Genomic DNA, 7,573 nt, shown 5'->3' on the forward strand with positions numbered 1-7,573 from the left:
CAGTATCCTTCCACTGTCATGCCCTGACCTGGCCACTACTGCGTACAACGACTCGCTGACAGCTGCCTTAGACTCCTTAGCACCCCTAACCACGCGTAACATCAGACCCCGACCGCTTCAACCCTGGCAGAACCTCAAATGACGCAGTCGCACGCTGGAGCGATTATGGCGCAAAACCAGATCCCCTCGAGCGTTCTCCCTCTACAAATCCTCCTTCCTCACCTACACCTCCTCCCTCCACACCTCCAAGCAAGTCTACTTAGTAACCCTCATTAACACCCTCTCCACATGTCCTCGCCGGCTCTTCTCCACTTTCAACTCCCTACTCTCTCCCCCCCCACCGCCACCCAGTACCTCACTCACCGCCCACGAGATTGCCAATCACTTCCAAAACAAGATTGACACAATCTGTAAGGACATTGCCAATACTCAATCTACCTCCCCACCTAGCCTCCCTCCCACCATTACCCCATCAACTCTCCCCTCCTCTGACCTCACAACCGCCCTGCCCCCCACCACATCTAACATCCCGCACACTATAATCTCCCCAACACTCCGCTCCTTCAGCCCTGCTACCACTGAGGAGGTCACTAAGGTCTTCTCAGACGCCAGAAGCCTCACCACTTGCCCCCTTGACCCTGTCCCCACACAACTCCTCCAGACACCCTCCTCCTCCATCCTACGCTCCCTCACCCACATCTTTAATCTCTCCCTCTCTACTGGCGTATTCCCCTCCCCTCTAAAGCACGCGCACATCACCCCCCTACTCAAAAAACCCTCCCTGGACCCCACCGACCTGAACAACCTTAGACCCATCTCCCTGCTGCCATTCACATCCAAGCTCCTTGAGCGCTTAGTCTACAATCGCCTAAGCTCCCACCTCACTGACAACAACCTCCTCGATCCACTACAGTCTGGCTTCCATCTTCTACACTCCACCGAAACCGCCCTACTCAAAATCACTAACGACTTGCTAACCGCCAAAGCTAATGGCCACTACTCAGTCCTCCTACTCCTCGACCTCTCTGCGGCCTTCGACACAGTTGACCACCCCTTCCTCCTTAATAAAGTACACTTCCTTGGCATCAGAGACTCTGCTCTCTCCTGGCTTTTCGCAAAATTCTTAGTGAATTGCACATTTGCAAAAAATTTACCGCATGCGTTATTTTAATGCATTTTTTCTGTCATTATTTAACTCTTAGTGAATTGACCCCAATATTGCTACTACTGCTTTTAATGTGATTTGTGTAGACATATTGGGTGTGTTTGTCAATAAGAAGTTAAACTAGATAAGTCAGGATGGCCGAGCGGTCTAAGGCGCTGCGTTCAGGTCGCAGTCTCCTCTGGAGGCGTGGGTTCGAATCCCACTTCTGACAGACATTTTTTTAGTGTAATACTACAGTAACCCTGACAGAAAACAAACCCCTTCTGCGTTACAAAATACAAAATGTGCATTTCCTTTAAGAAATAGAACTGGTTCCAATTATTTATTTGCAATAAGTATAGCTGTTGTTTTTATTAGCAAAAAGTGAAGCTGTAGAATAAATGTGCAAAAAGTAAAGCAGTCAGCTGTTACTAGTTCAACTCAATTTGATATATATATATCAGAGGCAGGAAGAAGAGACAAAAGGAGGAAAGTCCCTTACAAGGTGTGTCACGTGTATTGCAGAATAATGACTGAGCCAAGATGCATGAGATGAGATGACTCCTTGACCAGCATTAAAAGACTTTGCCGAAACCCGGGATCGAACCAGGGACCTTTAGATCTTCAGTCTAACGCTCTCCCAACTGAGCTATTTCGGCTGCTATGGAAGTGTTGCCCCGGTAACATATTACAATGTATCATTTTTCTCAATATATACTATTTTAAACACATGGTAAATGATATATGATAACTATAAGATATTTGCTAGGTGAAGTAAAAAAAATATTCAAATCTCCATTTTATCTAAATTCAATTTTATTAAATTAAGTTAAATGTTATCAAAAAAATAGGCAGTTGGGCCATGTTTTTATCACCCCCTCCCAACCGCTCCCCCTTGAACTGCAAAAGGGGGAATGCTTTGAGGCCAGGAAGAATTATAACCCCTGTCGCATTCGCCGGGCAGTACCGAGCGAGTGCAGATGTGGTACACTGATGCAGGCTTTTAGGGGTTAAACCAGATGACGAGGAGAGGACATATCATTGTGCACCATATTGCACACATTCTAACCATTACACCAAAATGAATACATAATTCAATACTGTATACCCAAAACCTCAGTTTAGGCTGCATTCACCTATGAGTGACGCTGGATTCACCTATGAGTGACGCTGGATTCTATGAGTGACGTTGGATTCACCTATGAGTGACGCTGGATTCACCTATGAGTGACGTTGGATTCACCTATGAGTGACGCTGGATTCACCTATGAGTGACGTTGGATTCACCTATGAGTGACGCTGGATTCACCTATGAGTGACGTTGGATTCACCTATGAGTGACGCTGGATTCACCTATGAGTGACGTTGGATTCACCTATGAGTGACGCTGGATTCACCTATGAGTGACGCTGCATTCACCTATGAGTGACGTTGGATTCACCTATGAGTGACGCTGGATTCACCTATGAGTGACGTTGGATTCACCTATGAGTGACGCTGCCTTCACCTATGAGTGACGCTGGATTCACCTATGAGTGACGTTGGATTCACCTATGAGTGACGTTGGATTCACCTATGAGTGACGCTGGATTCACCTATGAGTGACGCTGCATTCACCTATGAGTGACGCTGGATTCACCTATGAGTGACGCTGGATTCACCTATGAGTGACGTTGGATTCACCTATGAGTGACGCTGAATTCACCTATGAGTGACTCTGGATTCACCTATGAGTGACGCTGGATTCACCTATGAGTGACGTTGGATTCACCTATGAGTGACGCTGAATTCACCTATGAGTGACGTTGGATTCACCTATGAGTGACGCTGGATTCTATGAGTGACGTTGGATTCACCTATGAGTGATGCTGGATTCACCTATGAGTGACGTTGGATTCACCTATGAGTGACGCTGGATTCACCTATGAGTGACGCTGGATTCACCTATGAGTGACGTTGGATTCACCTATGAGTGACGCTGAATTCACCTATGAGTGACGCTGGATTCACCTATGAGTGACGTTAGATTCACCTATGAGTGACGCTGGATTCACCTATGAGTGACGCTGGATTCACCTATGAGTGACGCTGGCGGGCAGAGCTCACTTGAACGGGCCGCCCTACGCTCCAAAAACACACCAAAGTAGCCCCTGTACCCTTTTTGGAGCCAACTTTTGCATGTTTTTTTAACAGCTCATTTTGAATAACACATTTTTGTGCATTTTTCAAACGTGTTTTGTCCCATGATAAAATGGCAGTTTCTTTAGTGCGTTTGGGTTGTCATTAACAATTAATGGCAAATGTGCTTTGAGCGTTTTGGTGCATTTTAGTGAGATCAGGAAAGAAGGGCACAATCGCACAATTCTGCCTGTGATTCTGAGTTGCTCAAATGTGAACAGGGCCGTACACTTGTGGGTTTGTGGGGCACTAAAAATAGGCAGTTGGGCCATGTTTTTATCACCCCCCTCCCAACTGCTCCCCCTTGAACTGCAAAAGGGGAAATGCTTTGAGGCCAGGAAGAATTATAACCCCTGTCGCATTCGCTGGGCAGTACCGTGCAAGTGCAGTTGTGGCACGCTAATGCAGCCTAACGCTCTCCCAACGGAGCTATTTCGGCTTCTGTAGACTTACCGCCCCTATAACACATTACAAGATATCATTGTTCTAAATATATATATAGAACAATGATCCTCCTGCGCTCTTATGTAAAAAAGAAAAAGGTGAAACTATTCACAGCAAAGCTGCTGGCATCCTACCTAATACCATATATAATACCCCCATCCTCTCCATCACTACTAACAACGCCACCATCTCTCCCACCCCACATGCCAAAGTCCTGGGTGTCACCCTGGACTCCCACCTCTCCTTCCTACCCCACATCCAACTGCTATCTAGATCTTGCAGGCTCCACCTCCGCAACATCTCCAAGATACGCACATTCCTCACTCCAGACACCACCAAACAACTCGTACACTCCCTCATCATCTCACGCCTGGACTACTGCAACTCCCTTCTCACTGGCCTACCCAAACGAACGCTATCCCCACTCCAGTCGATCTTAAACTCAGCGGCCAGACTCATCCACCTCACCAACCGCTCCACATCTGCCTCTCCCCTCTGCCAATCCCTTCATTGGCTCCCCATTGCCCAACGCATCAAATTCAAACTGCTAACTCTGACCTACAAAGCCATTCACAACGCTGCCCTAAACTACATAACTGACCTGATACCCAAATACTACCCTACCCATGCCCTCCGCTCCTCACAGGACCTCCTACTCTGTAGCTCCCTGGTCTCCTCCTCCCATGACTGATTGCAGGACTTCTCTAGGACTTCCCCCATCCTCTGGAACTCCCTACCCCAATCCATCAGACTGTCACCTACCCTCCTCACCTTCAGGCGCACCCTGAAAACCTTCCTCTTTAGGGAAGCCTACCCCAACCTCACCTAATCTCACCTAACAACTAACCCCCTCCACTCCTCCCACCACTCCATCCCCCACAGCCATCTCCTCCTGTACCACCATCCCCTCCCTCCTAGATTGTAAACTCGAAAGAGCAGGGCCCTCGAACCCCTCGTGTATTGTATTGTTACTGTCTTGTCTCATGTTCTGTCCCCCCCGCTATTGTACAGCGCTGAGCATACCCTTTGGCGCTATATAAATACTGTATAATAATAATATAGGTCATGAGACAAAAAAAGAAAATATGATGCAGCGCTAATAAATACAAATAGATTATAAAAAACAAATAAATAATAAATAATAAATACAATTATATAAATTGACATAAAAATGTGACACTAGGTGATAGATCTATGCACTAGATCACAAACGTGACCACACAAGTAATAGTGACCCCAATCCACATGGGGATAATACAAAGAGTGACCCCAAGTGCCCCAATGGGACACTACAATAGGAAGCAAACACAACAGTGAATCCCTAATAAGGGATCAAAAATGCAGATAGTCACACAGTGAAAACCACATCAATAAATCACAAGGTGTCACAAAGTGTCCACATAATAGTGCGGTGTTCTTCCTTTCCATGCATGAAATGGATGCAACGCACCCTCAGTGCCACCCGACAAAAATAGCTGAAGTGGCCTCTCACCTCAAACGTCACGACCCTGCAGGGTCATAAAGCACATAACTCCCCTCTGGATCCTCAACGTGCCGCTCTAATGGCCAGATGATGAAAATAGATGGTAGGCAGGGACAGGTCAGCAGATGGATAAGCACTCTCAAACCTCACCACTCATATCCATAAAACAAGAGAACACAATCCCCATAGTGTAATAATAAGTAGTAAAAAAGCCAGTAATGCACTCACATATTATCAAGGCAGAATCCACATGAACGTGGGTATGCAGCATACATCAGGGTAAAATCCACAATGCAGAGTACACAGCATGAAGAAAAAGCGTTTCTCATATCCAAAAATGGCGCCACGCCGGAAGTACGTCAATGCCGTCCAATGCTGTCGACGCGTTGCGTCACGTGACCTCGTGACTTCATCAGGACAATGTGGATTCTGCCTTGTAATATGTGAGTGCATTACTGGCTTTTTTCATCATCTGGCCATGAGAGCGGCACGTTGAGGATCCAGAGGGGGAGTTATGTGCTTTATGACCAGGGGCAGACTGACCATTTGGAAACTCGGGCACTGTCTGAGGGCTCGGGGTCAGTAGGGGGCCCCATGAGATGCCACTGGTACCTTTTTCATAGGCTTTTTTGAGTTTGGGCAAGGACACAGGGGCCCCATGATCCCCTATTGCCTGGGGGCCCCATGAGTTGTCAGTCCGCCCCCCCTGTTTATGACCCTGCAGGGTCGTGAAGTTTGAGGTGAGAGGCCACTTCAGCTATTTTTGTCGGGTGGCACTGAGGGTGCGTTGCATCCACTTTATGCATGGAAAGGAAGAACACCGCACTATTATTTGAACACTTTGTGACACCTTGCGATTTATTGATGTGATTTTCACTGTGTGACTATCTGCATTTTTGATCCCTTATTAGGGATTCACTGTTGTGTTTGCTTCCTATTGTAGTGTCCCATTAGGGCACTTGGGGTCACTCTTTGTATTATCCCCATGTGGATTGGGGTCACTATTACTTGTGTGGTCACGTTTGTGATCTAGTGCATAGATCTATCATCTAGTGTCACATTTTTTATGTCAATTTATATCATTGTATTTATTATTTATTTGTTTTTTATAATCTATTTGTATTTATTAGCGCTGCATCATATTTTCTTTTATTGTTCTAAATATATACTATTTTAAACATATATTGTAAATTATAAATTAGAACTATAAGCTATTTACTAGGTAAAGTAAAAAAAGTATTAAATTTGCCATTTTACCTAAATTCAGTTTTATTAAATTAAGTTAAATGTCATCCAAAAAATAGGCAGTTGGGCCATGTTTTTATCACCCCCCTCCCAACTGCTCCCCCTTGAACTGCAAAAGGGGGAATGCTTTGAGGCCAGGAAGAATTATAACCCCTGTCACATTCACCGGGCAGTACCGTGCGAGTGCAGTTGTGGCATGCTGATGCAGGCTTTCAGGGGTTAAACCAGATGACGAGGAGAGGACATATCATTGTCACACAGGCTTTCAGGGGCTAAAATAGGCGGTGAGTAGATGACATAGTAATGCTATTTGACAAGGTAAGAAGCCTAAAGTTGCCCAAAGTGAAAATAAAATGTTTAGAATTAAAATTTTAGAACTATAAAAGCAAAAACATAAAACTAGCACTTCCACCCCAGATGGGACTCGAACCCACAATCCCTGGCTTAGGAGGCCAGTGCCTTATCCATTAGGCCACTGGGGCACGTGAATGTAGATGTTGAAAAAACACTCTGTAGTCACTATGTACACCGGCTGTTCTGCACTGCATATGATTCTCTATTGTAGAACTTTTGTTTTTATTGTTTACAGCTTTTCTGAATACATTTTACTATATTCAACGCCGCTTGGATTTATTGAGGATGCATTCAATGATTGCAGCAATATTAACATACAATGTATCCAAACATCTACTAGAATGGAAAAGATCACAGACTACAAAGGAATGTGAACACTTCTGTTCTTTCTTCTCACAATTGTGTATTCAATGATCTCAGACAACCAGCTGGTAGCGTGGCCGAGCGGTCTAAGGCGCTGGATTTAGGCTCCAGTCTCTCTGGAGGCGTGGGTTCGAATCCCACCGCTGCCAAGGAACGTTTTACACAGCAGAGTGTCCTCCCTAGTGTGGAAGTTATTGCTTCACCCAGGTGTAAACTCAGTACTTCTTTCAGCAGGGACGCTTCTCCTTCATACAAGCAATAGTGACTGGAGAAAGAAATCTCCAATTTTTTTTATTTTTTTGCAGTGACATTTGGGTAGGAGCTGAGATTACATCACACAGGAAAGCATGACATGTGACATT

The 7,573-nt window shown here is 45.5% G+C and overlaps 4 non-coding genes across 4 annotated transcripts; 2 read left to right on the forward strand and 2 right to left on the reverse strand.

Moving 5' to 3' along the window:
• The first annotated feature begins 1,293 nt into the window (after positions 1–1,293).
• On the forward strand, positions 1,294–1,376 carry TRNAL-CAG (transfer RNA leucine (anticodon CAG)). Its single transcript has one exon. It is a non-coding gene; the product is annotated as a tRNA-Leu (tRNA).
• A 354-nt stretch (positions 1,377–1,730) lies between these two features.
• On the reverse strand, positions 1,731–1,803 carry TRNAF-GAA (transfer RNA phenylalanine (anticodon GAA)). The gene has a single exon. It is a non-coding gene; the product is annotated as a tRNA-Phe (tRNA).
• A 5,100-nt stretch (positions 1,804–6,903) lies between these two features.
• TRNAR-CCU (transfer RNA arginine (anticodon CCU)) lies at positions 6,904–6,976 on the reverse strand. The gene has a single exon. It is a non-coding gene; the product is annotated as a tRNA-Arg (tRNA).
• Positions 6,977–7,278: 302 nt separating this feature from the next.
• Positions 7,279–7,360, forward strand: TRNAL-UAG (transfer RNA leucine (anticodon UAG)). The gene has a single exon. It is a non-coding gene; the product is annotated as a tRNA-Leu (tRNA).
• The last annotated feature ends 213 nt before the right edge of the window (positions 7,361–7,573 follow it).

This window comes from Staurois parvus, unplaced genomic scaffold, assembly GCF_062004578.1.
Source record: "Staurois parvus isolate SC_StPar_1 unplaced genomic scaffold, SC_StPar_1.0 ptg000686l, whole genome shotgun sequence".
Classification (NCBI taxonomy): domain Eukaryota; kingdom Metazoa; phylum Chordata; class Amphibia; order Anura; family Ranidae; genus Staurois; species Staurois parvus.